This window comes from Telopea speciosissima, chromosome 3 (assembly GCF_018873765.1).
Source record: "Telopea speciosissima isolate NSW1024214 ecotype Mountain lineage chromosome 3, Tspe_v1, whole genome shotgun sequence".
Taxonomy (NCBI): Eukaryota; Viridiplantae; Streptophyta; class Magnoliopsida; order Proteales; family Proteaceae; genus Telopea; species Telopea speciosissima.
In genome coordinates, this window is record NC_057918.1 from 41,202,400 (window position 1) to 41,227,399 (window position 25,000).

Below are 25,000 nucleotides of genomic sequence, written 5' to 3' on the forward strand. Positions count from 1 at the left end.
TCCTTTTAAGGATAGAAGGGGCCTTAGGTAGTGTTTGGTTAGGGGTCCTTAGAATGTAGTTAAGCCCTTGGGCTTTAAATGGGTTTTAGTTAGGTCTTAGGGCTTATTTGGCCCAAGTCTTAGACCATTAGGTCCATTTGGTTAGTTGGGTCTTGTTTGGGTTGTACCCTAAGTCCATAGGACCTAATTGTCCCTTAAGGTGTGTTTGGTTTAGGTTAGGGTATGTAAAACATATTTATTCTTTAAGGTCCAATTAACCATCTAATGGTAAGGATAGGGGTTCAAAGGTCCAATTAGGCTGTCCGGGACACGGGAATGTGGGTCCCATAGAAAAATAATCCAAAAGGGCAAGTAACAGCAAGGGCAGATCCTCGAGCGGATTCAGTTCGAGTAAGTCCATTCGTGACTCCGGTGCTACTGTCAGGGCCCATACTTCAAGGAAAGTTGTGGGACTTTGGCCCACACTTCCAAGACTTCGATGTGGTACTTATTATAATATTTTAAGTTTGAGGTTACAGGTGTTGGCCTGTGCCACCGTGGCATTGTCCCTTGGTAAAGGTCTAAACTGCCCCGTGGTATAAGGGTAAATTTGGGGTGCGGGTGTAACATCTTTACTTTTAGAATAAACCAGAATGTCATCAATGAATACAATGATGAACTTGTCCAGCACATCGTGGAACACCCTATTCATCATGTTCATGAATGCAGCCAGGGCGTTGGTTAACCCGAATGACAGTTCTAAGAATTCATAATGTCTATATCAAGTTCTAAACGCCGTCTTGTAAATATCACTGCCCTTGATCTTCAATTGGTGGTATCCAGGCCTAAGATCAATCTTAGAGAAGACTCTTGGTTCTTGCAGTTGATTAAATAGGTCATCAATCCATGACAACGTTCTTGATCGTAAGTTTATTCAATACTCGATAGTTGATGCACATTCGCATGCTACCATCCTTCTTCTTCACAAACAACACAAGTGCTCCAACGACAATCCACCAAATCCCACGGATCTAGAAGCAGTTAATACATTCATGGACACACATCCATAACATTACCATAAGTAAAATCAGAGTGCTGCAGATAATCTACAATTATAAAGGAAAAAGAGAAAGCGTAGCGATACGGGAAATGATGGTGACATATATACATAAGTAAAGTTGTTCATCTCCCCCATACAACCCACAAACTGAACAGTAAGATCTAACATATACATAAGCGGAAACAAAAGTAAATATGTACAGGGCGAGATAACTCAACCCCAAAAAGAAAGAGGAAACTAAAACAAGTAACAAGAACGGGGGTAAACTCGTAACAAAAATAAAAAAGGAGCCCCCAAGACAAAAAGCATCAAGAGCACCCTTCACTGGTCTTCATCAATAACCACTGAGAATGCTCACATCATTGGCACGACCTCCGTCGGGGTCCATACCAATATCATCATAATCATAAGGGCACTCCTCCTCGTAATGAGCCTCCACGCCACAGTGGCATCCACCTGTAAAATCATCTAATAGAAAAACATATATAACAGAGTATGAGCCCCACTGAGCTCGTGAGTAAACATATCATCATGAATGCATATGCAACCACAATCCACATGATCCTACACGATATGCAAGTCCAGATTATTTACTAGCCACCTATCAATACAGCTAAAGCAGGTTAGTGCTACTATAATCCCCAATACATGTATCCCTGGTGTGGGCTTGATTACCCCTTCCCGCGATACACCCATTAAGTTGTCAGAGAGGACTAGTCAGCTCCAGCGTACCTACCTTGGTCAGCCTGACCAGTCCCCTGTGATTAAACTTGTGAGGTAACCGACTTAGTATCATAATTCACCTTTTCGGTGCTTCCCAGCTTGTAGCTCGAGGATAAACTTTGTTTGGCTTGTAGCCACAATTCACCTATTGGTGCTTCCCAAGCATGTTGCTCAAGGTTTCTTGGTATATTTGCTCGAGGCATCCCAGCATATAGCCGAGGCTTCCTGGCGTATTCGCCCGAGGTTTTACGGTAGTCCTCACAGTCATCCAACACCTTAACCCCTGTTGGCAAGGGTGCGTAGCACGAGTAATGAATTTCTAGCCCCATGTCTATATGGCATCCTATGAGTTAGGAGGTGTCAACCGTATCCCATTCTACGGGCTACCACAGGCCTCATTTCCAAGCCGGCTACGGCATCTAGTCTATCATTCACAATCATCGTGATATATTCAAACAGAGTTGATCAACATTCACACGATGTGTAATAATTATGAAATTTAATTTGATTAAGTAACACAACATTATAATTGTAGAATCAATTGCAAGCATAATAATAATAATGTTACACGTACATACACGATAACATTTCACTCACCTTGGTCTGGTTCTATGAAATCAGTTGTAGTTTTAGTTCCAATAGCAGTCTGGCAGTAGGCCTCGAGCGCGGGATCAAATCCTAAATATAAATCAGAAATATGTTACTTAATATTCCAAACTATCTCTGGATGTCCTAGGGTTGATCTAGGCTCATTGGTTTGATTCGGTGCACAATTGGACATCACTTGGAATTCTCTGGGCCTTGTACTGGGCCTTAGGTCTAAGTCCCAGTGCATCATTCAGAGAATATGGTCTAGGGGAAGAATGGTCATTTACCCTCGTAGTACATGGTTCAAGGTCATAACAGCCTTACAACACTGTCCCCAATTCAGCAGTGCTGCAGGACCAACACAGACAGGGTTTCCAAGCCCTGCAGGGCCCACTTGGATACCCAAGGTGTTCATAATTATGGATAGATGTGAGGAGGGGTATTTTGGTCATTTACCACCTCTTTACACTGTTTATAGTCCATATGTGGAGGTCCCCAACATAGATCAGCAAAACTACCTATTTTAATTTTCTAGGCGATGTCTCTGGGTGATGTGTGCATCGCCCAGTGCATCGCTCAGAGCCAGTTAAGAACGTGAATAGGCTCCTATTCCTAGGTTTTGCACTATGGGAAGTGCCTTGATCAATCCCCCATGCATGTTAGGTCATTGTGGACCCCATGGGGTGTAGTTTGCACTGGTCTTTATGGATTTTTACCTAGGCTCACCTCTTGGCTGCCAAGAGTTGCCCAGACAGCCCAATGAATAGTAACCCAGTAGAGCTTCAGCTGTAGACCATGGATTTGGCTACATGTAAGGGTTGTTTCATGTGTGTTAGGGAAATCTAAGGCTACTGCAACTCATGACTAGGCTGCATGCAGCCAGGGCACACAGATCTGAGCCCAGACTGCCTGTTCTTAGTGCAACAGTGCAGTGCAGTCTGGCACATGCATGGATTTCGGTCTCAGGTAGGTAACAACAACCAAATCCATGCATCAAGGCCCAGATCTTCCATGCAACATGTTTGCATGTTAGATCTGAAGCCATACATGGCAGCCCCTTAGTGTTTTGGGCAAACCATGACCAAAACTCATCCAAAAAACATAGAGATCTTAGGAGGTGAACAGTAACAGCAATAAGGCAACATGTTTAAGGTATGATTTCATACCTTGAATGTGCAAAGAAGGCTGCTAGAACTGAGCTTGTAGGCAGGGACAACTTCTCTTCCTTCCCTCTTCTTCTTTCCCGTCCTTTCTTCTTCCTCTCCTTCTCTTTCTCTCTTTTCTCTCTTCTTTTTCTCTCCACGGTTTCAACAGTGATTTAGAGTTCTAAAATTGAGCTGGGGTCCCCTATTTATAGGACAGCCCCCACTGAGGTCTATTTTCTTGCTTAGGCCCCTTTTGAGAATGCATTTTTAAACTAATTTTCAGTCATTCTGGGCACTCAGGTGGGGTCCACAGGGGTCCAAGGGTATGAGGTGGTTCCTCAGACTCCTTTCAACCTATAGAGGGTGCCCATGTCCAATATGGGTGGTCCCCACACATTTGCAGATTAAAATAATGCATTTTTCCACTCTGGGCGATGTCTCTGGGTGATCTATGCATCGCCCAAAGAATACAATAAGGTTGTTTCACCTTGGGCTTGCACAGGGGTTTGACCTAGGGTTGGGACCTTGCACCCACATGTCACTCAAGGCCCTTTGCACCTATTTTTAGGTGTGGGACTCACATTCATGGAGAGGAGAGAGAATACCTGGAGTCCAAGTAGTACATTATTCTATGGGCAGTGTAACTGCAAGGATCATCAATCCATCTTCTGACAGGTATGTAGGAGGACATCCTCAGGGGTTCTGCATTAAATTCAATCACTGGAGTGATACTCCACAATGTGCTTAGATGCCATGTCAGGGGTTCTTGTCCTTCAATAAAAAATTCCAGCCAGTCAGGGACAGGTTTGACATTTTTCCCTACCTTACAAAAATTTCATCCTCGAGATTTGCTTACCTGATAGCTCGAAGAGTTGGGGATACTTTTCTTTCATTTCTTCTTCACGTTCCCATGAAGCCTCTTCTATGGGATTGTTTCCCCATCGAACCTTTACAAAGGCGACCGTGCGGTTATGGAGATTATGTTCTTTCCTATCCAATATCTATGTAGGTTGTTCTTCATAGGTCATAGCCACATCCAACTGTTCAGGTTTAGTTGAGAGTACATGTGTCGGGTTGTTGATGTACTTTCTTAGCATCGACACATGGAAAACATCGTGGATGCCTTTCAAAGGTGGTGGTAATGCCAGTCGGTATGCTACGGGTCCCACTCTGTTGAGAATCTCATAAGGACCAATGAATCTTGGGCTCTGTTTGCCCTTCTTGTTGAAACCTAGCAATCCCTTCGTTGGAGATACCTAGAGGAATACCTTTTCTCTGACATTAAATTCAATATCCTTCCTCCGATTATCAGCATAACTCTTCTGTCTTGATTGGGCCGCTTGAATCTTTTCTCTAATGATATCCACCTTCTCACATGTCGCCTGTATCATTTCGGGCCCAAGATACTTCCGTTCTCCAACTTCATCCCAATACAACGGGGTCCGGTACTTCCGGCCATAAAGTGCTTTGAACGGTGCCATGCCAATGGTGGAGTGGTAACTATTGTTGTATGCAAATTCCACTAAAGGTATGTGGACATCCCAGCTGTCGCTCATTTCCAAGACATAGGCTTTGAGCATGTCCTCCAGAGTCTGGATTGTTCTTTTAGACTGTCCGTCCGTCTGCGGGTGGAAAGTCGTACTAAGATTTAGTTGGGATCCCAGTGCCTTCTGTAAACTTCTCCAAAACCTTGAGGTAAATCGAGGATCCCTATCAGATACAATACTAATAGGCACGCCGTGTAAGCGGACTATATTTTCAATATATAGTTGGGCAAGCTTCTCCATTGATTGGTATGAAGTGAGCTGCCTTCGTCAGTCCGTCTACAATCGCCCAAATTGCATTCATCTCCTTCCTGGTGTTGGGTAGATTTGTCATAAAATCCATAGTAATCCTTTCCCACTTCCATTCAGGTATAGGGAGCGGCTGCAACAATCCATACGGTCGGTGTCTCTCTACTTTTATTTGTTGGCAGGTGAGGCATTTGGACACATATATTGCTATGGTCTCCTTCATCCCAATCCACCAGTAGTACTTCTTCAAATCCATGTACATCTTTGTGCTTCTAGGGTGGATTGAATAGGATGAGCTGTGCGCCTCTTTAAGGATTCGATCTTGGACATCATAATCATCAGGCATGCACAATCTATCTTGAAACTTTAATGCCCCATCATGGACCAGTGAAAAATCTGGGTCCTTATGGACTCCTTGCTGAACTTCCCAGATTATCTTGGCCAACTCGGGGTCCAATGGTTGCTTTGCAATTATTTCCTCTCGTATTGACGGTTATAAATCCATAGCTACTAATTGTATAGCCGTTCCTTCGATCACGAGTTCTAGATCAAATTTTTGGGCTTCTTCTAACAATTTCTCGCTTACAACCAAGGAAGCGAGGAATGCAATCTGTGATTTCCTGCTTAACGCATCCACCACAACGTTGGCCTTGCCGGGGTGGTACTAGATCTCATAGTCATAATCCTTCACCAGTTCCAACCACCACCTCTGTCTCATATTCAGCTCCTTCTGGGTGAAGAAATACTTCAAACTTTTGTGATCGCTGAAGATTTCACTCTTTTCACCATATAGGTAATGTTGCCATATCTTTAACGCGAAGACTACCGCTGCCAATTCTAAGTCATGAGTGTGGTAGTTCTTTTCATGTTCCTTTAGTTGTCTTGAGGCATAGGCGACCACTTTACCTCTCTGCATTAAGATGCCACCCAATCCCGTTCTGGATTCGTCAGTGTATACCACCATTCCTCCGATGCCATCCAGAATGGTCAAAATTGGAGCCGTCACCAATCGGTTCCTTAACTCTTGGAAGCTTTTCTAGTATGCCTCATTCCATTCAAACTTGGTGCCCTTCTTCATTAGCTTCGTCATGGGTGCCGAGATGCACGAGAAATTTTTAATAAATCGGCGGTAATATCCGGCCAAACCTAAGAAACTTCAGGTCTCAGTGGCATTCTTTAGAGTCTCCCACTTGAGAACTGCTTTCACCTTGTTTGGGTCCACTTTAATGCCGTCCTTGGTGACGATGTGCCCCAGGAATCTAATTTGGTGAAGCCAAAATTCACACTTGCTGAACTTGGCATATAGCTGGTGTTCCCACAACCGCTGCAACACGAAGGTAAGGTGCCGAGCATGCTCTTCTTCACTCTTGGAGTACACCAAAATGTCATCAATAAATACGATGATGAACTTGTCCAACACGTCATGGAATACTCTATTCATCATGTCCATGAGTGCTGCCGGGGCATTAGTTAACCCGAATGATAAGACTAGGAATTCATAATGTTCGTATCGAGTTTTGAAAGCTATCTTGTGAATACCGCCACTCTTGATCTTTAATTGGTGGTATCCGGACCTAAGATCAATCTTGGAGAAAACCCTCGCTCCCTATAGCTGATCGAATAGGTCGTCAATGCACGGCAGCGGGTATCGATTCTTGATAGTCAGCTTATTTAACTTGCGGTAGTCGATACACAGCCGCATGCTACCATCCTTCTTCTTTACAAATAGCACGGGTGCTCCCCAGGGAGACACATTAGGTTGTATAAAACCCTTCTTCAGCAGGTCTTGTAGTTGGACCTGTAGCTCCTTCAATTCGATAGGTGCCATTCGGTATGGTGCCTTGGATACCGGTGCTGCACCAGGGGTTAGATCAATTGCAAACTCTGTCTCACGATCAGGCGGTAGCTGGGTCAGATCTTCTGGAAAAATATCAGGAAATTCTCGGACTACGTCAAGTTCCTCCAAGGGCTTTATCTTTGCCTCAGTGTCTATCACAGTGGCCAAAAAGCCTTCACATCCTTCATCCAGCAACTTTCGTGCCTGGAGGGCGGATAAGGTTATCCTTCTGGGTTTCCTCTTTGGTTCACTTTGATAGGTGAAAATTGACCCATCCTCCAACTTGAATACTATCTTCTTCTCCGTACACATGACATTTGCTCCATAGGCGGATAGCCAATCCATGCCTAATATCACGTCAAAGTCCTTCATATCAAACTTTATTAGCCGTGCGGTCAAGTTTTTCCCATAAATTTCTACCTTACAGGGGTCGTAGACTTCCTTCATGTTCACGACACTACCCATCGGTGTGCTGACTACTAAATCATGCCCGATGTCTCTCGATTGATCTTCCATCCTACTCGCAAAGGTGGTAGAAACAAAAGAGTGGGATGCGTCCGAGTCGAATAGCACTCGTGCAGGAATGGTTGAGACACTCAGGGTACTTAGGGTTTGTATATAGTTTAGGTTAAATATATAGACCGGTTATTCCCTCTAACTTAGTAGTGTTCAGTGGACTTACCTATCATTACATCGGGGTTCACCTCAGCTTCTTCGTTTGTTAATGTGAACACCTTTCCTCACGTCCGATTGTCTTGTGGCTGAAAAGGTCTAGCGTTGGACTGTTTTGGCAAGTTATTGCTGTATCCGCACTGCCTGCATTCTTTGGCCATGTGCCCTTCTTTATTGCACACATAACACTGATAAGGTGGAACAGCTGCTGTTGAGGCTTGGCTCACTTGGCTTGTGGCTGGTCAGGCTGGCGAAGTTGCTGTTGTCGCTTGACTCATAGCTGGTTGAGCAGGTCGAGTGAAAGTGGGGCGAAAAGGGTTCTGACCCACATTTGGCTTACGGTACGGAGTCGGATTGGGGCTTGAACTTGTTCCTCAAAAAACCTTATTTGGCCAACCAAAAGTCTGGAAATTATTTGGCCTTTTGCCCGACCTAGGCGACGTTGTAGCCTTTTCTTTTTCTTTCTCTTTAAATCTGTCTTCCATAGTCTTCGCCTTGTCGACCATCTAAGCATAATCCTGGATGTCCATAATTGACAGAACCGACCTGATCTCAGGTTTAAGTCCCTTCTTAAACTTCTTCCTCTTACTGACTTCCCCTTTTAGGTGCCCCGGAGCGAAATGAAACAGATCTTCGAACCATTGTTGATAGTCCAACACTGACTTGGTTCCTTGTACCAGCACGGAGAACTTAGCTTCTTTCCTATCCCTAAAGCTCTCTGGGAAGTAGTTCTTGAAGAAGACTTCTTTAAATTGCTCCCACGTGGGATTCGGATGGGCGGCTTCAAGATTTGGCTTGGTAGCCTTCCACCAGGCTTCAGCTTCATTCTGTAGCTGATAACTCGCACATTTCAGCTTTTGTGCATCCGAACACTCGAGCACTTCAAATGCCTTCTCTAAGGTGCTAATCCACCGTTCCGGCTGCATTGCCTCAAAATTCAACTTGGAAAACACAGGTGGTTGGAGTTTCTTGAATCTCTCCATTACCTTGGCGATAGAGTTTTCCGCTAAGTATTGAGGCACAGGTGGTGGGAAAAGTACGGGCCGGTTGGGTGGTGGTGGTACTGCATGCTCATGCATCATGGCCGTGAATTGCGTAGACATTTGGCCCAGCAGTTCTTGTTGTTGCTGCATGGTCTACATCATAGTAGTCATGAACACATTCACTTCACCGGCTGCTATACCCGGCTGAGTTGCAGTAGCAATGGCTTGACCAGCCATTGGTGCCCTCGGCAAAGAAGCTGATGCTTCTGAATTTTGGGCCTGGGTTCCATTTGGCAACTCAACTTTCGGAATAGTGCGAGGGCGTCTTCCTCGATGACCACCTCGAGTACTTCTTGTGTTGACCATGGTTGCTTTTCTAAAAGAACAACATGTTCAATAATCCAACATTTCTTACCGAGGCCATCAAACAAATCCTAGTTAATACATGTACATACCTATTCCACAGTTCCAGTGAATTCATATAGTCATACCAGCAAGGTGTGTTTTATTTGCTTATTCATTCAGTTTTATTTGTTTTGTGTCCTGTTATGCATGATGTTCACTTGAGTTTTAAAATTTTAACAATAGTTCTCTTGAGTTATGTACTTGGGCCTAACAGGCAAGTCTCTGTAACTGCCAACTAGTGATAATATTCTACACGTAAAGGTAGGCGATATCACCTCTAACCTAATCTGCTAGGGATAGGTAAATAGCTCGATCCATAGGTCCACTAGCATCCGTAAGAGCTAAGTAAACTACTAATTGGTTCTCGACACGAACTTGTATCTCACGTATCCTGATCAGTCTTCTCCTCAGTTGCCTAATGTATCGCATGTTGCTGGGGTCTCCAGGCTTGAATGAGGTAGTAAGGTCCTGCCATGAAGAGGTTCTAAGCATCAAGTCACTAAGGATACTTAATTAAAAGAATTAAGTACATGGCTATAGTAATTTAAGTAATCACAAGCAGGAGAAATAAATAGGTTGGCTTAAGGCATCTTAGCACCTACAGGGTTCCACTTCGATTGGACAACCTATCAACACCTATTCTTGGTTGATCTAGGTTGTGGGTATGATGAGATCTACGCTCCCTAAAATCTCATAAATACATAATACAACATACCTACATACCTATGTTCAAGTTTGCATAGCATCACTCCACCTTGGTTCATACACACATGGCAATAGGCACATAATATAAAATATTTATGTACCCTCTACCGATTTATACGTATAGACATATTTATTTGTCATCATTCATCTAAACAAGGGAAGAAAATTTCTAAAATTTCTATGCTTCTCATTTCACTATGATAGTCCACAAGCATTGCCTTATCTATCCATAGATGTGTTATTAATTAAATATTTTAATTTTAATTTTTATTATTATTTTTTTTATTTTCTTTATATTCATATATTTGCATAATTTATATTTTTATGTATATTAAGCCATTTCTAGGCAAAACTCACAAATTCATAAACTTCTATACAAAAACAGCAAAGTTTCATTCTCTGGGCGATGTCTCTAGGCGTTAGATGCATCGCCCAGAGAATTGGGGCCCAGTTAGAACAGTCCGAGACCACTTATTTTCATTTCATTCTTCCTCTACAGCTTCCTAAATGCCTAGGGCAGAGCTCTAAAGCCTAGTGTGACTACTTCCACACCATATCCAGCCATATTCATGGGTCCCCGGCGATCCTACACGACCTAGGGTAAGATTTCCTACTTTTTCCTTGTTTTGGATTACTCTTCCATGGTTTTCTTGTCTTGGCTAGGGTTTTTACAAATTTTTCTTTCCCTAACTTCCCCTATTCTTTCCTTTTTGCAGCCCCATGTCTACGAGCCATAGAATGGTAAGGAAATCCGTAGCACGCAAGAGGCTACGGTCTGAGAGCGAGCATTCCTCATCTTCTTCTGTGCCACCTACCTCACCGAGAGAGGATTCTTCATCCGAGGAGCTGAATTTCGACCGGTTCTTATTTTCTAGGTATGAGCATTCTCAAGAATGGGATAAATTTAGGTCCCTAAAGATTGTGAACGGGAGAATGGTACAGGTGGATGACTTCCACCTGTACAACTTATATACCAGGTTCAATATCATAGGTTGGGCATCTATGTTGTCGCCCACCGAGCCATGTTACCCTAACTTGGTTTGATACTTTTACTGTAATCTAGTATCATCTGGGGCATAGGAGTTCGGGTTGGAGAGCAGAGTTAAGGGAGTGGATATTAGACTTACCACTGCCACCTTAGCAGAGATCCTTAGGCTGCCTGACATAGGCGAGAGGTGCTACTATAAGCCTAGGATAGACATTTCAGACATGTTTTCCTTGGAGACCAGGAGGAGGGTCTTCAAGGCATTGACCGGTTTGGAGGGGATTCCTAAATCCGAGGCTGCCTATAAGCCCAGTGCCCGGATAATTAGTAGATGTGTTTCGTATAACATCTACCCGAAGGGCAGGAACAGAGGTAGTATATCTATGTTGAGGGCCTACATCACTTATTGCCTATTGGGAGCGGGAAAGGGGGGTCCAGTTATAAACCTCCCATATCTACTACTTCAGGCCATGTTGTACCATGCCCAGAACCCTTCTGATGGGAACCTTCCATATGGGAAGTTCCTAACCTTAGTCTTCAGGCACTTTGATGTTCCCTTGGGCGGGCGAGTATATGGATAGGGACAGGTCTAGACCCATTAGTAAGACCTCGATCCTGAAGATGAAGGTGCCAGGGGAGCCAGGGAGTGATCCAGAGGAGGGAGATCAGATGGAGGGCAGGGCGAGGAGCAGGGAGTTGGGTTAGAGGAGGAGGGCGACTTGGAGGGGGTTGGAGCACAGTTTACTGACTTGCTCCAATATGAGGCGACCGGTGCCACCAGTTCATAGGTGCCAGAGTCCTTTGGGTGGTCTCAGATGATGTCATAGTTCCAGGGCCTCAGCACCCAACTCACCGAGATGTCTACGAGGATGGATCGGGGCTTCTCGTCCCTTGAGAGTAGAGTGGGATCAGTAGAGCGTCCCCTGGACTTTTAGGATACATACTATCACATCGACTCACGACAGTCTTAGTCTCCATCGGGTAACTTACCTTTGCTAGAGTAGCATTCCAGCCTGCTTCGATATGTTTAGCCTGTCTTGACTTTGATGTAGTTCTGACTTTCTTTCTTTTTTTTATCATGATTTATGTACCTTTTTTTTTTTTTGCCAGCTTATGTAAATTGAAAGTAGTACTTTCAATCAAACTTCATGTAGTGGCTCGGCCACAGTTAACTTTATATCAATGTAATTATGCACTTTGTCTTTTAATTACACTTACCTCCCCTGTAGCTTTTACTTTATAGCATATTTTATTATTGATGGCTTATTATTCCTATTCTGCAGCCCGTGAATGTAGAAAGAGCCTCACGCTCTGATACCAACCTCTGTCTCACCCCAAACCACCCCCTAGGAGGATTAGGTAGGTGACCCAAATTGCATAACGGCAATCCGCCAAATCCCACGGATCTAGAAGCAGTTAATACATTCACGGATATACATCCATAACATTACCATAAGTAAAATCAGAGTGTTGTAGATAATCTACAATTATAAAGGAAAAAGAGAAAGCATAGCGATATGAGAAATGATGGTGATATATATACATAAGTAAAGTTGTTCATCTCCCCCATACAACCCACAAACTGAACAGTAAGATCTGACATATACATACGCCGAAACAAAAGTAAATATGTACAGGGTGAGATAACTCAACCCCAAAAAGAAAGAGGAAACTAAAACAAGTAACAAGAACGGGGGTAAACTCCTGACAAAAATAAAAAAGGAGCCCCCAAGACAAAAAGCATCAAGAGCACCCTTCACGGGTCTTCATCAATAACCACTGAGAACGCTTGCATCATCGGCACGACCTCCATTGGGATCCATACCAATATCATCATAACCACAAGGGCTCTCTTCCTCGTAATGAGCCTCCACGCCATAGTGGCATCCACCTGTAAAATTATCTAATAGAAAAACATATATAACAGAGTGTGAGCCCAACTAAGCCCGTGAGTAAACATATCATCAGCATGCATATGCAACCACAATCCACATGATCCTACATGATATGCAAGTCCAGATCATTTATTAGCCACCTATCAATACAACTAAGGCAGGTCAGTGCTACTACAATCCCCAATACATGTATCCCTGGTGTGGGCTTGATTACCCCTTCCCGCAATACACCCATTGAGTTGTCGGAGAGGACTAGTCAGCTCCAGCGTACCTACCTTGGTCAGCCTGACCAGCCCCCTATGGTTAAACTTGTGAGGTAACCAACTTAGTATCATAATTCACCTTTTCGGTGCTTCCCGGCTTGTAGCTCGAGGATAAACTTTGTTTGTCTTGTAGCCATAATTCACCTATTGGTGCTTCCCAAGCATGTTGCTTAAGGCTTCCTGGCATATTTGCCTGAGGCATCCCAGCATATAGCCAAGGCTTCTCGGCATATTCGCTTGAGGTTTTATGGTAGTCCTCACAGTCATCCAACACCTTAACCCCTGTTGGCAAGGGTGCGTAGCACGGGTGATGAATCTCTAGCCCCATGTCTATATCGCATCGTATGAGTCAGGCGATGTCAACCGTATCCAATTCTACGGGCTACCATAGGCCTCATTTCCAAGCCGGTTACGACATCTAGTCTATCATTCACAATCATCATGATATATTCAAACAGAGTTGATCAATAGTCACACGATGTGTAATAATTATGAAATTTAATTTGATTAAGTAACACAACATTATAATTGTAGAATCAATTGCCAGCATAATAATAATAATGTTACATGTACATACACGATAACATTTCACTCACCTGGGTCTGGTTCTATGAAAACAGTTGTAGTTTCAGTTCTGGCTGCAGTCAGGGATCGAGCGCGGGATCAAATCCTAAATATAAATCAGAAATATGTTACTTAATATTCCAAACTATCTCTGGATGTCCTAGGGTTGATCTAGGCTCACTGGTTTGACTTGGTGCACAATTGGACATCACTTGGAATTCTTTGGGCCTTGCACTGGGCCTTAGGTCTAAGTCCCGGTGCATCATTTGGAGAAAATAGTCTAGGGGCAGAATGGTCATTTACCCTTGCAGTACATGGTTCAAGGTCATAACAGCCTTATAACACTGTCCCCAATTCAGCAGTGCTACAGGACCAACACAGACAGGGTTTCCAAGCCATGCGGGCCCACTTGGGTACCCAAGGTGTTCATAATTATGGATAGATTTGAGGAGGGGTATTTTGGTCATTTACCACCTCCTTACACTATTTATAGTCCATATGTGGAGGTCCCCAAAGCAGATCAGTAAAACTACCTATTTTAATTCTCTGGGCGATGTCTCTGGGTGATGTGTGCATCGCCCAGAGCCTGTTTAGAATGTGAATGGGCTCCAATTCCTAGGTTTTGCACCATGGGCAGTGCCTTGATCAATCCCCCATGCATGTTAGGTCACTGTGGATCCCATGGGGTGTAGTTTGCACTGGTCTTCATGGATTTTTACCTGGGCTCACCTCTTGGCTGCCAGGAGCTGCCCAGATAGCCCAATGAATAGTAACCTAGTAGAGCTTTAGCTGCAGACCATGGATTTGGCTGCATGCAAGGGTAGTTTCACGTGTGTTAGGGCAATCGAAGGCTGCTGCAACTCATGACTAGGCTGCATGTAGCCAAGGCACACAGATCTGAGCCTAGACTGCCTGTTCTTGGTGCAACAGTGCAGTATAGTCTGGCACATGAATGGATTTCGGTCTTAGGTAGGTAACAGCAACCAAATCCATGCATCAAGGCCCAGATCTTCCATGCAACATTGCATGTTAGATCTAAAGCCAAAAATGGCAGCCCCTTAGTGTTTTGGGCAATTCATGACCAAAACTCATCCAAAAACACAGAGATCTAAGGAGGTGAACAGTAACAGCAATAAGGCAACATGTTTAAGGTATGATTTCATACCTTGAATGTGCAAAGAAGGCTGCTGGAACTGAGCTTGGAGGCAGGGACAACTTCTCTTCCTTCTCTCTTCTTCTTTTCTTTCCTTTCTTCTTCCTCTCCTTCTCTTTCTCTCTTTTCTCTCTTCTTTTTCTCTCCACAGTTTCAACAGTGATTTAGAGTTCTAAACTTGAGCTGGGGTCCACTATTTATAGGCCAGCCCCCATTGAGGTCTATTTGCTTGCTTAGGCCCCTTTAGAGAATGCATTTTTAAACTGATTTTCAGTCATTCTGGGCACTCAGGTGGGGTCCACAGGGATCTAAGGGTATGAGGTGGTTCCTCAGACTCCCTTCAACCTATGGAGGGTGCCCATGTCCAATATGGGTGGTCCTTACACATCTATAGATTAAAATAATGCATTTTTCCACTCTGGGCGATGTCTCTGGGTGATGTGTACATCGCCCAGAGAATACAGCAAGGTTGTTTGACCTTGGGCTTGCATAGGGGTTTGACCCAGGGTTGGGGCCTTTCAACCACATGTCACTCAAGGCCCTTTGCACCTATTTTCAGGTGTGCGACTCACATTCATGGAGAGGAGGGAGAATACCTGGAGTCCAAGTAGTACATTATCCTGTGAGCAGTGCAACTGCAAGGATCAACAATCCATCTTCTGACAGGTATGTAGGAGGACATCCTCGGGGGTTCTCCATTAAATTCAATCACTGGAGTGATACTCCATAGTGTGCTTGGATGCCATGTCAGGGGTTCCTGTCCTTCAATAAAAAATTTCAGCCAGTCAGGGGCAGGTTTGACACTAACGGTTTCTAGGCTATTATTTTTCAAAAATTTTGGGAGTTACTGAACCCTGACTTACTTTCTTTCATCTTCAATTTTTTCCTGAATTCCACCATCCCTCAAGAAATCAACCACACCCTCATCTCTTTGATTCCTAAATCTGAATCTGCAGCCAAGGTTGGTGAGTTCAAGCCCATCAGCTTGTGTAATGTAACCTATAAGATTCTCTCATAATTAATTGCTAACATACTCAAACCCCTCTTGTCTACAATCATCTCCCCTTTCCAAGCTGCTTTCCTTTCAGGGCGCCAAATTTTGATAATATTATTGTGGCCCATGAGATTTTCTATTTCCTTAACCATACCAGAAGCAAAACTGGATTTGTGGCTATCAAAATTGATATGTCTAAAGCCTACGATAAATTAGAGTGGGGTCTGATTACATCCCTTTTCGACTTCCTGGGGTTCGGGAATCATTGGAAGCAACTCATCAGTGCTATAATATCCACTACTTCCTTCTCCATCTAGATGGATGGGAGTCCTTTTGAATATTTCCAAGCCTCTAGAGGTTTGCGACAAGGATGTCCTCTCAGTTCGTATCTATTTATTATGGCCATGGAAGCTTTATCTCGATTATTTTCTGTTTATCAAGATCTGAATTTTTTTAGGGTATCAAAATTTCTCGTAGTGCTCTTGAAATTTCCCACCTTTTCTTTGCTGATGACATTTTTATTTTCTGTCAGGCATCTCCTGAAGACCTGTTGACAATCAAAGCCATTCTAGACCTTTTCTCAGATCTCTCAGGGCAGGAAATTAATTTTTCCAAAAGTGGAATCCATTTTAATCGGAATGTGCCATCATCAACAAGGAAAACTCTTTCTGATATAATTGGTATTAAAGAAATGGCAAAAACTTCCAGTTATTTGGGTACTAATTTATTTCCTTGCAGGTCTAAAGTCAAGGAATTTAGTGGAATTGTGGTCAAAATGCAAAAGAAGCTTTCCCTTTGGAAATCTATTTTATTATCCCATGCAGGTCGTAGGGTACTAATCCAATCGGTATTAGCTTCCACCCCAACTTATTTTATGAATTGTTTCTTGTTACTTGGGTAAATCTGCAGGAACATTGATTCAATTTGCCTCAAGTTCTGGCTTGGGAATAAGGAGAACAAAAGGAACTCTACTTTAATTGCTTGGGACAAAATGTGTCTCCCTAAGTCCCTTAGAGAACTTGGTTTTCGAAAGGCAGAACACCAGAATAAGGCCCTTTTATTAAAACTGAGATGGAGGGTAATCACTGAACCCAATTCACTTTGGGCTAGGGTCCTTAAGGCTAAATACTTCCCTAAGACCTCCTTGTTTGACCCAACCACCAAGTCCAAATGGGGTTCTCGCATTTGGAACAACATTGCTCACATAACCCCTAATCTTGAAAGGATGGTCATTCGAAAAATAGGGAATGGAGAAAATACTCATTTTTGGACTGATCGGTGTATCCCTCTTTACCCTTGTGCTTTGCAAACTATGTTACATCTAATCTATCTCTCAAGGACAAGGGGACCACAATAGCCCAGATTAGATTGGAGGAGGGTCGTATTTCCAATTCTATTACTACCTTACTACCTGCACACCTATCCCCCCTGAATTTTAATTTGAATTTCACTAATACTGTTTACAAGTGGTGGTGTATTCTAGCCAAAGATGGCAAATTCAGCACTAAAATTGCTGCTAACTCTCTACTCACCTCCCCTGTTACCCCTATTTTTTGTTTTTCCTCTTAGTGGAATTTATTTTTGAAACTTAAGATTCACCCAAAATTTAAAATTTTCTTCTGGTGTGTGATACATGCAGGACTTCCGGTCAAGGCATCCATTTCCAAATGGCTCCAGGTCGATCCCTCTTGTGCCTTTTGTGGAAATAGTACTGAATCCTACTGGCATCTATTCCTTTCATGTGATTGGGTCAAACATATTTGGGTGGCAAGACCTCTGGGATTGCGTACTGAATTTCTAGCCTATGATTCCCTGAGAGGATTTTGTTTTGATTTTTTATCTTCACGTCAGTTAGATAAGGCCTCAACCGTTTGGTTTTTTGAGGTTTTTATAATTACTTGCTATTCTATATGGACTGCTAGAAACAAGGTTGTGTTTGGCTCCGAGAAACCAAATGCCACATGGGTTCTAAACCAGGTTTCGCGATGGATAGCAGATTTAAATTTACATCCCCTTCCTTGTTCTCCCAATATTGTATTTAGGGATCCTAAGGCGCTATGCGCAATGGTTTATTGGAATCCAATACCTTCACTTAAATATCCTATTTTAATGTGTGCAGGAATCCAAATCCCAGGAGTAAGACTAGTAGGCTGGTCGTATATTTTTTTTATTGATGGAAGGCTTTTGTTATTAGCTGCAGGGTATATTACATCATCTACGGTCTTGGAACTAGAATTGTACAGTATAGAACTGGTCTAGATCATGCAGCCCGTATGGGGTTGAAGATTAAGGAAATATGGTGCTCTAACCAAATGATCGCTGATGTTCTTCCATCTCCAACTAACACTCTGTGGCCTTGGTACTCCATTAAGGACTTAATGTATATAAGTAACAAGTCCCTTGATATCACTTTTTCTATGTTCAAACACATTTTCTGTTTAGCTGTTGCACTAAACCTTGCTTCCTATGCACAAGCCAAACACTATGGCTGTGTTTGGTGGTATGGCTTCAGATCTAACATGCAAACATGTTGCATGGAAGATCTGAGCCTTGAGACATGATTTTGGTTGCTGTTACATACCTGAGACCGAAATCCATGCTTGTGCCAGACTGCACTGCACTGTTGCACCAAGAACATGCAATCTGGGCTCAGATCTGTGTGCCCTAGCTGCATGCAGCCTAGCCATGAGTTGCAGCAGCCTTAGAATACCTTAATACATGTGAATCTGCCCTTGTATGCTGCCCAATCCATGCCCATATGCTGAAACACAAAGGGGTTACTATTCACTGGGCTGTCTGGGCAGCTTCTGGCAGCCAAGTGGTGGGCCTAGGTTAAGATTCGAGTGGACCACTGCAAACCACTCCCCATGAGGTCCACAATGACCTAACATGTATGTAGGGTCGATCAAGGCACTGCCTATGGTGCAAAACCCAAGAAAATGAGCTTGTTCACATTCTAAGCATTCTCTGGATGATGCGCTGGGCGATGCACACATCACCCAGATAATTAAAGTGGACTGTTTTGCAGATCCGAGTTTGGGGACCTCCACATATGGACTATAAACAATGTAAGGAGGTGGAAAATGACCAAAATACCCCTCCTCACATCTGTCCATAATTATGAACACCTTGGATACCCAAGTGGACCCCACAGGGCTTGGAAACCTTGTCTGTGTTGGTCCTGCAGCACTGCTGACCTAGGGACTGCGTTGTAAGACTATTGTGACCTAGAACCATGTACTACAGTGGTAAAATACCATATTGACCCTAAGCCACATTCTTCGGATGATGCACCGGGACTTGGGCCTAAAGCCCAATACAAGGCCTAGAGAATTACAAGTGATGTCCGATTGTGCACCGAGTCAAACCAGTAAGCCTAGATCAACATTAGGACATCAAAAAATAGTTTTGAATATTAAATGACATATTTTTAAATTATACTTTAGGGTTTGACCTCGCGCTCGGGGTGCACTGCCAGATACCGGCTGGAACAGCACAAAAAACTGAACCGGTAGGATCAAACCAAGGTGAGTGAAATTACACCATGAGTGTAGGTGTAACATGACTGATGGGTCATGACGACAACAACAATAATATTTACTATCTTTAATTACTTTAAATTGTTTTATATTCTCATTTGAATTCTGAATCTTATCTGATGGACATTGGAAATGGATGATAATGCTTATATGTGGAATTGGTAGATTAGATGCCGTAGACGGCTTGGAAATGAGGCCTATGGTAGCCCGTAGAATGGGATGCGGTTGACACCACCCGACTCATACGATGCCATATAGACATGGGGCTAGAGTTTCATCACCCGTGCTACGCACCCTTGCCAACAGGGGTTAAGGTGTTGGATGCCTGTGAGGACTACCGTATAACCTTGGGCGAATACGCTGGGATGCCTCGGCAACATTGCTGGGATGCCTCGAGCAATATTCTTGGGAAGCACCAAAAGGGTGAATTTTGGCTTTATGCCACAATATAATCCAAAAACCACAACAAGAAAATACAAGAAGTGGTTACTTCACAGGATTAATCACAGAGGGCCGGTCGGGGTGACCTTGGGAAGGGATGCTGGAGCCGACTGATTTTCTCCGACAACTCAATGGGTGTATCACAGGAAGGGGTAACCAAGCCTGCACCAGGGATACATGTATTGGGGATTGTAGTAGCACTAACCTACCTTAGTTGTGATGTTGGGTGGCTAATAAATAAAATAAACTGCACCTCATGTAGGACTCATTTGGTTGTGCTTGCATGTGCATGCATGGTTTATATTTCATTCACGGGCTCAGTGGAGCTCACACTCTTGTATATTCTCTTTTAGTTGATTTTGCAGGTACGGGTTTGCCAATGGGCGAGGAAGCTGTCGATGGAATTGTAGATCTTCCTCATCTCATTGCTTAGCGATGATTTTGTTATCATTTAAGTTTCTTTCTTTCAAGAAGTGTATTACCAAGATAATGTACTTATTGAACATAACTGGATATGCATATGGTATAACATAGGTATTTGGGATTGTATTATCGATGATATAAATCATCTGTGGGTAGTTCGATCTTCTGTTGCTCTCTGATATTCTTTTACTATCTTTTTACCCCCCTTGTGTGGTTTGTGACGTGTAAGTACTGCTTCTTGATCCTTGGGGTGTGACATGAGTGATAGCCTTGCCGCCTTTGAGCTTCATATCCTGGTGAAAATAAATGCTCTAGAGGAGAGGTTGGCATGGTAGTGATGTGACAGATGTGTGTCTAGGGGTGTCAAATGGTTGCCAGTTCAGTCTTGGTTGGGTTTAATTGGGCCTTGTCTTTAAACATGTCCCAAAATGTTGTCGTGGGATATATCCTAATCTGACACCCTACGATTGTTTATGTGTCGATGGGGTTCCATTTTTCTTGGAGGAACATATCAAGGGAGTGTGAAGATAATGTGTGTTTGAAAGTACTGAAATCACTAAAGTCGACACTGAAAAGTGTTATGTCGACATCGACAGATTGTTGACATATCAATCTCAATGTCGACACGACGCATCTCACTGTCGAACAGAGTGTTTTAAGTATCTATTTACATTTGACATTAAGAAATATAGGTTCGCCATCGAAGTAGGACATTTAAATGTCGATCGACAAGCCTTCGATGTCGAATTATGTATTTTCATAGCTAAGTGGATTTTTGCATTTTTTGGCAATCCACAGACTCCGCACTACACCAGTGGGTCCGTGCCATCTCAAGCACATCATCCTATACCCTAGGGTCACGATGGACCGAGCTATACCACCTAGGGGCATTCTGCCTTTGACAGGAAATATCTGACATCAGACTAATAAACTGGAAATATCCGACATTGGATTAATAATATATGACAACGGAGATATCTAGTCCGATATCAGGCATAGCCACCATAGTGTGGGACTGCGTCGCTCATGTGTCGGGATGGTCTCAGAAGGCAGAATGCCCCTGTCTGGGCCTTAGGATACATAGAGCATAAGCGGTCCTTTAGGATCATAGTTCCTAATTATCGGTGAAAATCTCTCACGACGACGTTTTGAGACCATAATGACACTGGAACGACTAAGTCCTACACTAGGTTAGTTATCCATGACATCGTACTAGATATATCCGATGTCATATATTGTTGTTCCGGTGTCAGATATTTCCTGTCAAAGGCAGAATGCCTGTGTCTGGGCCTTTTCTAGAGCTTTCTTCCCTCTAAAAAACCTTCTGTGAATCATCGGGTTGTTTCCACACCCTTGTGAATTCCTTGGGCCATCTTGTATCTTTTTCTTGCACCATCACTGATCCACATTGCTTTTGTATTGACTCGTATATTTCTCATTTACGATTGGTACTCACCTTCCCACACTCCAAGAGATATCAAACTAGATATCTCCGATGTCATATAGTTTGGTTCGATTGATTTCACCTTCCCACACTCCATCATCTGATTTGGATCCTATGATCTCCGATTTCTTTTTGTTTTCTTCTTCCTTAAATCCTCTTATAACAAAGTGTTTTGGGCCCAAACCAGTTCCTCAAATCAATCTTACCTCAAGGATTATGTTTGAGTTAAAATAAAACCGCAAGCGTACGGGTCAATCGTAGCTACGGGTCGAACACGAGGAGATATATGCCACTTTATTTAACTAACTTAAAAGTAATGCAAAGTGAACCAAATTAAAGTGTTAAATTAAACTAATTAAACTAACGAAAATCAATGCATCCTAACTCATAAGCATCTAACAAAATTAAGGGATTAAATCGACGTCCTAACACATGAGCATCTAACCTATCAAACTAAAGAGAATTGAAAGGAATAAAAATGCAGCCACACATACTAACCACATAAAAAGAAATAAGGGAATAAAAATGCATCCACAAACCACAACCATATAAAATTAAAATAAAAGAAATAGAGGGAGAAGAAGAAGAAGATAGAGAGAGATAGAGGAGATGGAGAATGAGATTGAGAGTTTAGATAGTAAAACCTGGATGTGCTTGCATGAATGTAATTGAAAAGCTTGAATACTTGCATAAACTTACCATAGTCTCCTCTTCTAAATCTTCAAGTCTTGTCATTAACTTAAGAACTTAGACTAGAAGGCTTAAAACCTAAACTAGAATTAAGAAATTACAACCCAATTGAAGACTTAAATTGAAATTAAAGCATAAACTAAACCTATTCTAACCATTAAATGAAAATAAAAAAAGCAAACTAGAACTTAGAAAAGCCAAAAATCACAAATTAGAAGGAGAAGAAGAGAAGAAATTTCACTAAGTGAATGAGTAAAATTTATAAGAGAGGTAGGGGGTATTTATAGGGGAAAGGAGAGAAGAGAGAAGAGGGAAGTGTGGGAGAAATATTCCCTAAGAAAAGAGAATATTCTCTTCTCCTTCCTCCTTTACATTGCCTTGAATCCCAAGAAAAAAGAAAAAAAATAGAAAGAGGGAGAGAAAAGAATATTGTTTACATAAATCTTCTATTTCTAGAAAAGTAAATTTCTAATTCTAACTTGTGCTTCCTTTTCTTTGTAGATACCTTCTCCAAGCAATAAAATCACAACATCTTTGACTTTTCAACCTTCCATGGATGAAAAAATATCTTTCAAAATAAATCTATTCTAAGTGAAATTCCAGGAATGCCCTTGAAAAGTTGGAGGATAGAGAGAGAGTGATGACTAGGATAGTGATGACTAGGATTCCACTCAACCAAATAACAAAATCCCCAATGTGTCCTCTAAAAATTATGGGGCATTAAATGCAGCCCATAAAAATCATGGACACCTTGTGGGCCTTCAAAATTAATGGAATCTAATGGCAATGTGGGTCCCTCCATATGGGTAGCAGTCCTTCTCTCTCTTCAAGAATGCAAAATTTTTGAAATGGCCCTGTACTTGCAGTAGATCTCTACCATTGCGTAGAAATATCTTCTATAATGTCAAAAATGTCCTTGGGCAGTGGTAGACTGGCTATGGGTTTGCACTACAGCTCCTTTCTGACCCATTAGCCTTTCTTGGGCTGAAAAGAATAATCAACTGCACGGTGGGCTAGACGAATGTGTACTTGAGTTCTGTCACATCTAACTTGCTCTAAATTTAGTCCTCTTTATAGCCATGGAAGGAAAAATGGCAACTTTACGTGTAACTTGGGACATGCAGCTCCCGATAGTCCAGAATAGCCCAAAACCTGAAAAACACAAGAAAGCACCAAAGTAACTCTGTCCAATGTGGTAAAATGTATGCTTTATGCCCTAAGATTTCACACATAAATGTGCTCATCAGATTCCCCCACACTTGAACGTTACTTGTCCTCAAGTAAAGAAAAAAAGAAAAACTAACCTAAAATGCAGAAAATCCTAACTCACTTTCGTAGGAATCACGGTTGCACTTAGCATGTGCAACAAGCCTTTAAACCCCTAGGTTACCCCTAGTGGATGAGTTGTGTCTCGTGGGTGTTTGCAGTGAATATACACCCAAAATTCAATAAATCAAAAAGAATGATGTAAATTTTTCTCATGGCATAGGTATTTACACAATCTCAAAGAAATACTCAACTAAAGATCAAGGAGCCAAAGGGTTCCCCCACACTTGAATTTTATCATCCCACATCAATTTAAGTAACAAGCATGCATCAAGGTCAAGGGATCTCCTCATATTTTCTGAACACTACACACCTTCAAGTAAACCACTCATAATATCAATGGAACCAAAGACTTAGGCATTGAGTATTTTTGACCATACTCTTTTTTTTTTCCAGGCATTAAGGCAATAGCTTTTTTTTTTTTTTTTCAAGAACAAACTCTATTTCTACTCCACTACTGTTCTCTAAATGACATGGTGGAGCATACACCAGACACCCAAATACTTGGTAGCTTCAATTTTTTGCATATATCCATAAGATATTGAGACATTGATGCAAGAGTTTTTTTTTTTTGAGTTTCCTTCCAAGGAGTTTCGATCAAGTCACCCTGCTTCATGAGGCACAGTGCCCTGTCTAGTCCCAAGGAGTTCCAATTTCCTTTCTGTTTTTTTTTTTTTTTCATTCACTTTCACTTTCATGCCTTACCTTGCCACAAACAAGTTGGTCTCAACTACTAGCCAAAAGATCAAGGGGTCCATAAAATACATAGAGAAATCTAGCCATCAAATGAAATAACGCTCATATTTTTCAACTCAATCCCTCTCACCGGATACAAACCAACTACCGTCCTTGAAAAGAGATTTTTTATTATTTTGCATGCTAGGGAACCTAATTCCCTCTTTCTCTCGCTTTTAAATCAAAGAGACTTATGCACAAAACCAAAACTATCGCCACAATCAAAATTCACAAATAAAGTCCAACACACCCCCCCACACTTAATTTATGCAATGTCCTCAATGCATGCAGAAAAGAAAGAGTAAGGACTAGGGAGGAGAAATATACCAGGAGGTCATTTTTCAAGGTAAAGAGGCTCATGGAGATCTATGACCTCTTCTACAAGTGGAGTGGGCATCTCAATGTATGGCTTCAATCTTTGGCCATTGACCTTAAATGTAGCACCCGTACTTGGATTGAGGACTTCAATAACCCCATGAAGATAAACTTTTTGAACAATATAGGGGCCATCCCATCTAGAACACAGCTTACCTGGAAAGATATGCAAATGAGAATTGTACAACAAAATTTTTTGGCCTACCTCAAAAGATTTTCTCAAAATGTGCCTATCATGGAAAGCCTTGGTTTTTGCCTTTAAATTTGGGCATTCTCATATGCC